The sequence below is a fragment of the Antechinus flavipes genome, chromosome 5 (genome assembly GCF_016432865.1).
Source record: "Antechinus flavipes isolate AdamAnt ecotype Samford, QLD, Australia chromosome 5, AdamAnt_v2, whole genome shotgun sequence".
NCBI lineage: Eukaryota > Metazoa > Chordata > Mammalia > Dasyuromorphia > Dasyuridae > Antechinus > Antechinus flavipes.
In genome coordinates, this window is record NC_067402.1 from 223,248,786 (window position 1) to 223,256,136 (window position 7,351).

The 7,351-nt window shown below is 39.9% G+C and overlaps 1 long non-coding RNA gene across 2 annotated transcripts; it reads left to right on the forward strand.

The window, feature by feature from the left end:
* Positions 1-375: 375 nt before the first annotated feature.
* LOC127539182 (uncharacterized) lies at positions 376-6,064 on the forward strand. Of its 2 annotated transcripts, none has more exons than XR_007947876.1 (5): positions 376-511; positions 2,719-2,914; positions 4,671-4,773; positions 5,105-5,212; positions 5,986-6,064. It is a non-coding gene; the product is annotated as an uncharacterized LOC127539182 (long non-coding RNA). The 2 variants fall into 2 exon arrangements; XR_007947877.1 differs by having other exon boundaries at positions 2,805-2,914.
* The last annotated feature ends 1,287 nt before the right edge of the window (positions 6,065-7,351 follow it).

Consider the following 7,351-nt stretch of genomic DNA (forward strand, 5'->3'; position numbering starts at 1 on the left):
GTTATCCCCCAGGTCCCCATCCTCCTCCTCTCCCCTTGAAATCTCTGCAAATGCCTCTCTGAATTTCTAAGGGGTAAAATGGGGAATCGGAAGGAATGCTAGGCTGGGAATGGAGCTCTTCAGTTCAGAAGACTGAAAGGGGTGGGAGAAGAAAACCACCCGCCCTCCGTCAAGGTGGCTTTGCCTGTGGTTTTTATTATGCATCGATTTTCTTATCCATCTTCTTTAGAGCCTCTTAGATCTTCTGACTGTGGCTGTTTCTCCAAATTGTCATTCACTCCAAGCTCTCTAGCTCCTTGCAGGAGACCAGAAAGGAAGGTGGGGGGGGGAGGGTTGCTAGGTAACCGTTGCCAAGGAGCCGGTGCCAAGGAGCATCCCTAGCTGCCTCCTCATTCTATCCTATCGCTCTTCCCCATCCTCCTCTCAATAAGTCCTCTCAGGTCTATAAAGCACCTTGATGCTGTCACCTTCACCAGCTGCACTCCTCTTTCCTCAGCTCCTCAGGTGGAAGGTCAGTGATTTCAGTGCCCACAAAACTTTCATGCTTGGGTCAGAAGATATGACCACCTCTTCATGCCTTTTTCTCTATCTTTTCTGGTCTGAGCTATACAGACAGCAGGATATCTCTGAAAGGTATATTGTCTATCCCTAAAACAGAGGGAGATGCAGGGGAAAATGGAGGCTGTTAGAATAGGAAAATAAATAGCTTCCCATTTACCTTGGAGAAGTCATATATTCACTGTACAGTTTTAATATTTAATCTGTAATATTAGAATTCCCAGAATTTGAAGCATACAACAAAATACCTTCCCCTACATACACACCACCACTACCCAACCCCAACTATCTTCAAATGGGAAGTGTCTCAATGCAGTGGGGGGAGGGCTGGTTTTGAAGTAAGAGGATTTAGGTTTGAAATCTTTGTTTTACCCATGAGACCCTGAGCAGACTGTCCACCTTTCTGCATAAAAATGAGGGGTTTAACTAAATCACTTCTCAAGTCTCTTCTAGCTCTTGGTCTATGATCTTACAGAATTATGTTTTTATTACCTCCAATAGCCTCAACAGATCAATTAGCATATTGTGGGTACTCTCTCTAGAGTGCAAAATGCAGTTCCTTCAGGCTTGTCTATTCCAAGGGATTCTCATCTCTGTCCTTCCACAAAGACATCAGAAGGAGGGCACTCAAAATGCTGGGAGCCTTCCTTTGCATTCTGACTATAATTTTGAGTTCTCCATGCCTATGCCATTACTACAAAGAAACAAGAGTGAATTTTAAGAAATTTTCCAATAAATGTGCCTTGTTAATTCTGTCAGACACAGATAAATATAATGTAATATTAAATTAAATAATTTAATAAATCAATTAAATATAAATTTAAAAATAAAATTAAATAATTTAATAATGAATATAAATATAAAATAAATTTACATTAAATTAAAATGCAGGTGGCACAGTGTTTAGCATACTGAAGCTAGAGTCATAAAGAGCTGAATTCAAATCTGTAATCCTTACTGTGTGACTCTAAGCAAGTCTTTAGCCTTTGTTTCCTCATTTATTTAAAAAAAAATGGGGCTAATAATAGAACCTACCTCCCAAGGTTGTTATGAGAATAAAAAAATTTTTAACAATAGCTTTTTATTTTCAAAATATATGCAAAGGTAGCTTTCAACATGCAAACCCTTGCAAAACCTTATGTTCCAAATGTTTCCCTCTTCCCTTCCTTACACTCCCCTCTCTTAGACAGCCAGCAATTCAATATATGTTAAACATGTGCAAGAGAATAAAATTAGATAATATTTGTAAAGCACTACATAAATTCTAGCTATAATTTTAATTGTCCCAGTGTGACAGAGAGATGTAGCTAGTAGAGGTCTGAGAAGTGGAAAAAAGAGAAGACAGGCTGAGGATCAACCAGAAGCCCCTGGCGAAACCATCACACACAGCCTATCATTCCTACATTCTATACATCATGGAGTGAGAATAATTCTGTGCTGGATCCAAACTCCTTAGCTCTGGGCGATGGTAACTCAAAGCAAGAGATGTGCATGCAGGAGCCAACTCATACTAGCCCCAAGCTGATTGTTAAATTTTCAATGAGAGCATTTATATCTCAGAAATCATCAAACTATTAATCAGGGCTTGATTTATTGTTTTGTTGATTTCTAGACTGTAAGAAAATGATAAAGAAAATGTTAATATGCAAATTAAACTTAAAAGTACTTTTTTTCTAGAAAGCTTATTGTTAAACATTTACCAGTACACCCCTGGCTTTAAGTTGTTCTCAGGCCTACATTTAACAGGAAAAATGTTTAACCTGTGTTTTAGTCACCAACTTTGGTAAACCCTAATGGTAAAAAACAAGAGATCCTTCCTTCCATCTAACTTTAAGCTGTCCCAAAAATGAAAAAGCCCACGTTCGTTATCTCTCCAAGTTGGAGTAAGTCTCACCTGACTAGAGCTGAGAGGTGATGTCTATCTAGAGAAAAGTGAGGGCCAGGGAGAAGATCCCCTGTCCCAATCCCTCTCTTCATAAGGCCGATCAGAACTGGAATTCAAATACAAAAACCCAAGCACAGTCCAACCACTTTTTGACCAATTCACTTCAATAAGAACCTAAATAAAAGATTGAGATAAAGAAATAGTCCTCAATATCCCCAATTACCCAATACATAAGCCCTTTGCTCTAACCATATTCCTTTTGCTAATCTTCCCAGTTTCAAAGCCAAAAACTCAAACAAGGGAGTTCTGCCCCACTTCAAGATGGCCCATTGAGTAAATCTCCTTGGTCATCCTATTTCAGAATCTTTCAGAAAGTCACTGGTGAAGTTTAACCTAGATTTCTCCTGGCACGAGCTAAAACCTTGCTTCTCTCCTGATGTGCCCATGTCTTGCCCTCTCAGTCTCCTCAAGGTAAGGATCAAAGTGCTGGTAAGTATAATGATAACAGCTAACACTTTTATAACACATTAAGCTTTGCAAAGAAGTTTATAAATATTACCTCGTTTTGTCCTTACAATAACTCTGTAAAGTAGGTGTTATTATGATCCTTATTTTACAGATGAGGAAACTGAGGCAGACTAAAGTAACTTGCCCAGGGGTATATAGCTAGTAAGTACCTGAAGTTGGAATTGAACTCAAGTTTGCCTAACTTGAGGTCCCCCACTCTGCATTGTAAAGATAAAAGAGGGAAGCATGAAGGAATCGAGACAATAGTTGTAGAGATGGAGAGGAGTGAGATCAAGAGAGTCCAAAAAAGAAGATCCATCAGGGTTCTAGAGGAAAGATGGAATGTCTGCAATTTTGCAAAGCAAATAGAGGAGAGAAAAGATATTGGGTAGGAAGGTATGGAAGACCCAATCTTAGTGCAACAAGGTAACGCTGAGTTAGAACAATATGCTACTTAGGTCCCAGAGAAATTGTGGCAGAGTAGACATTTTTCTGATAATGATAAATCAGTAGAGGATCTACTGTGGAGGAAATGAACTGGGAGAATCTGAGATGGAAGAGCAGAGAAGACATTGAAAAATTGCTTTTGGATGGAAATAAGGAAAAGGAAAAAATCCTTTAAAAAGACAATGATACCTTTCTCATGATTGAAGATGATTAGAAAATAGATTCATTCTCCCAGTGTCCACCAAAAACTCTGCTTGCCCAAGTTTCCCCTTCCCAAGAGCACACCAAAAGACTTCTTAGCCTCTCAGTGGATCCCCACAATGTATCACCAGATATTCCCACTAACCTTGGAAATGGACTATTCTTTATGTATGATCTCTCCCAAAGAGAATGTGAACTCTTTGCAGCAAAATCTATCTCACTTTTCTATTTGTCTTCCCCAGGTACTCGGCCCATTGGTATCCTGAGAACCCCCTTGATGAAGAAATTCACTTTACCAAAACTAACTGTGTCTCTGTCACTTAAAAGTCTTAGAGAATTGCTTAGAGCACTAAAAGGATGGCTTACACAGCCAGTGTGTGTAAAGAGACTTGAACCTCATTTTGGTTATGAAGCCATTGCTGTATCCACATGCAATGTCACCTCTCACAAAGCATATTAGAAACATTTAATAAATTCTTTTCCATTCCATGGAAGAAGCAAAAGAAAAGGGAAACCAAAGCAAAATTTATGCTAGAGACCACAGCTTTAATTACATTACAGAGAAGATAGCTGGATTCCCAATCTCTCTCTCTCTCTCTCTCTCTCTCTCTCTCTCTCTCTCTCTCTCTCTCTCTCTCTGTCTGTCTGTCTCTCTCTCTCTCTCTCTCTCTCTCTCTCTCTTTTCTCTTCTCTCTCTCTCTTTTCTCTCTCTCTCTCTTTTCTCTCTCTCTCCCTCTTTTTTCTCTTTCTCTCTCTCTCTCTCTTCTCTCTCTCTTTCTCTCTCTCTTCTCCCTCTCTTTTCTCTCTGTCTCTCTGAGGCAATTGGAGTTAAGTGACTTGCCCAGGCTCAACTGTTAGAAAATGGGAAATGTCTGAGGGCAAATTTGAACTCAGAGCCTGATTTCAGGGCCAGTTCTCCCTCCGCTGCTCCATCTAACTGATCCCTTTCTTCTTTTCATAAACATGCTTTCCCCATCCTCCACTATTTCTTGAACTCAGCTCTTTGGGGAAAGTCTGCAAGCCCTCCCAACCCCCCACCAAATACACTGTCTACTGTCTATTCTGTTGCCAGGATCTGTTTTAACCTGCCCTGCCCTGCATGTCTCATCCTGCCCTTGAAGAAAGCCTGAGATGTTTTCATCACTGGGGAGTTAGACTCCAAGTAGCACTTACAGGTAAGGACTGGGAGTAAATGGTATCCAGCCCACTTGATCCACAAAGTCCTACCTCCCTTCATTCTTCCATAATCCCAGGCTCTTCATATTTAGGCATTATCTCAGCTACTCCACTGCCTCACCCATTCCAGCTGAGTGGGAATCTTTCCTTAATGGAAAGCCTCCACCCCAACCATGTCTCTAGTCCAAGTAGAATATATAGGTAAAGGCTAGAAAATGTCAGAATCAGGGCTAGAGAAGTAGGAATAGACTTTGTATCTTGGTAGAAACTTAAGTCAAAATCTCTACCTAGGTCTTCCTATTCTAACTCAAATTTTGTTTCTATCCCTAGATAGTCACCACAATTCTAAAAAGCAGTATCAATGAAGTAAGAAGACTAGACATTTCAAAAGGAAAAAAAATCTTCCACCTCTTTGTTGGTAGATCAGAATCTTTTTTGGTAAGAGCCCAAGAGAAATCATGATCTACTAAAGCCCCCTTTTCACGAGACTTTTTTGTGTGTATTTGTACCTTTTCATAACCTGCTGAAGCCTATGAATTTCTTCTCAGAATAATGCTTTTAAATGGATAGAATAAAACACAGAGAATTACAAAGAAAGTCAATTATATTGAAATACAATTATCAAAATACCCTCAAACAAGTTCACTGAATCCTAAGTTAAGGACCCCATATTCTGTAATCCAGTGACACTGTGTTGTCTTGAACAAGACACTCCATTACTTGGCTCCAGGCATTTTAAAGCTGTCCCCCATACCTGGAAAGTTCTTCATCCTCATCTCCATTTTCTTGAAGTTAAGGAGACTTCCCCTTCAAATCCCAGCCAGAACTGTCTTCCACAGGAAATGTTTCCTGTTCCCCCTTAATTCTAGTACTTTTCTTCTGTTGATTATTTCCAATTTGTCCCCTTCATATTGTGCTTGTACATAGTTGTTTGCATGTTAGACTACAGTAAGGGACTGTCTTTTGCTTTTCTTTGTGTTCCCAGAACTTGGCCACAGTGCCTGGCACACAGTAGACATTTAATAAATGTTTATTGGCTGGCGGACTGGTGAAGGAGATAGATAAAATGATCTCTCAAAGTCTCCATTTTGTTTTGTTTTAATGCACAGGAGACATAGTATAGAGAAATCTATAAATCTAGCTATATATATAGTTTATAAATGAGATGAAAACCCCTACTTTCACTCTCTACCTTGGTTTTCTATCCCCAGCTATCTGGAATCTTTCCTGAAAATGAACATCCATCTTTTCAACTGCAATTCAAGCAGATCTCCGTTCTATTTAGATTTGGTAAAGGAAACTACATTCCCCCATCTATTTACTGTTCTCCTTAAATGAGACAATATGCACCTCTTCCTTCCCCCAACCCCATCCTATAAACCATAGTCTCAGGACCAAGGAAACTCACCCCATGGGAACTAGAGGAAGAAGATCATTTTGGATTAGACCTGAGGAAGGATTTTCTAACACTCCAGATAGGGTGTTTAGTGCTGTGATTAAAGAGAAATCAGCTTTTGTGAAAGGAGATACTATTATTGGTTCTGGTCTAGAGATAAAGGGGCTCTAACAGATTATAACAGAATTTCAGTGGGAAATATGGAAGGGAAGGGAAGAAGGAAACCCATAAATACCAATCTCGAGGCTACTTTACCCCTCTCCTTCCATTAGAAAGAAGCTGGTGTTGGTGGCGAACAGTGAGGGAGAGGAGCTAGCCAGATGTTAGCCATTGTGCCTCACTGGGGAGTTCCAGGAGACTATTCACCCATGTAACAACCATGTATTAAGTATTGAAATACCACAAGATGCCATTTCCCACTCTCTGAAACCCTGACATTAAAGATGGCTAAGGCAATTGTCATTCATAGCATTATAACTCTCTTCCATCCCCAAAGCCTAGAACAACATCCAGACAGAGACTCTTGACTCCAAATGTTCAGGCATGGAGGTGGGGCAAGAGAAAAGTGTGGAGAAAAACTCATCAGCTCTGTCACTGTAATTAGTTCTTTCCTTCTCTTCCCCAGCTCCTCATACCCTGTAGCAGTTTTGAGGAAGTCTCCTCCTTGATCTTTCTCCAAGTCCTGACGGACATCAAAGTTCCCACCACCTGTTTTACTGTCTGGCTCCTGAGCTAAAAGTTGGGGGAGGTAGGAAGGGAGGGACCATCCTAGGACAGCCTTCTTCCCCCAAAGCAGTGAGAAAGATAGAGGGATGACAAGCTTGGGAAAACCAAAACACCCCTCTGTAGGGAGATGACAATTTGATTATTATTATTATTTGGTTTCATTATTTATTACTATTCTTATGATTTTATTATTGCTATTATTCCATCTCCTGACTCCTTATCTTTTTGTTGGCTGAACCCTGTACAGTGTCTCCTCCATTAGACTGTCAGCTCCCTGATGACAAGTGTTTTTTGCCTTTCTTCATAGCACAACACCTGGCACAGAATAAGAACTTTATAAATGCTCGCTGATTGATTGATTATGAGAAGGATCTATCGGACAAGTACATTATGATAATCTATGGCTAATACAATATTCTCCAGATGATAAATCAGAATATCTAGAAGTACAAGTA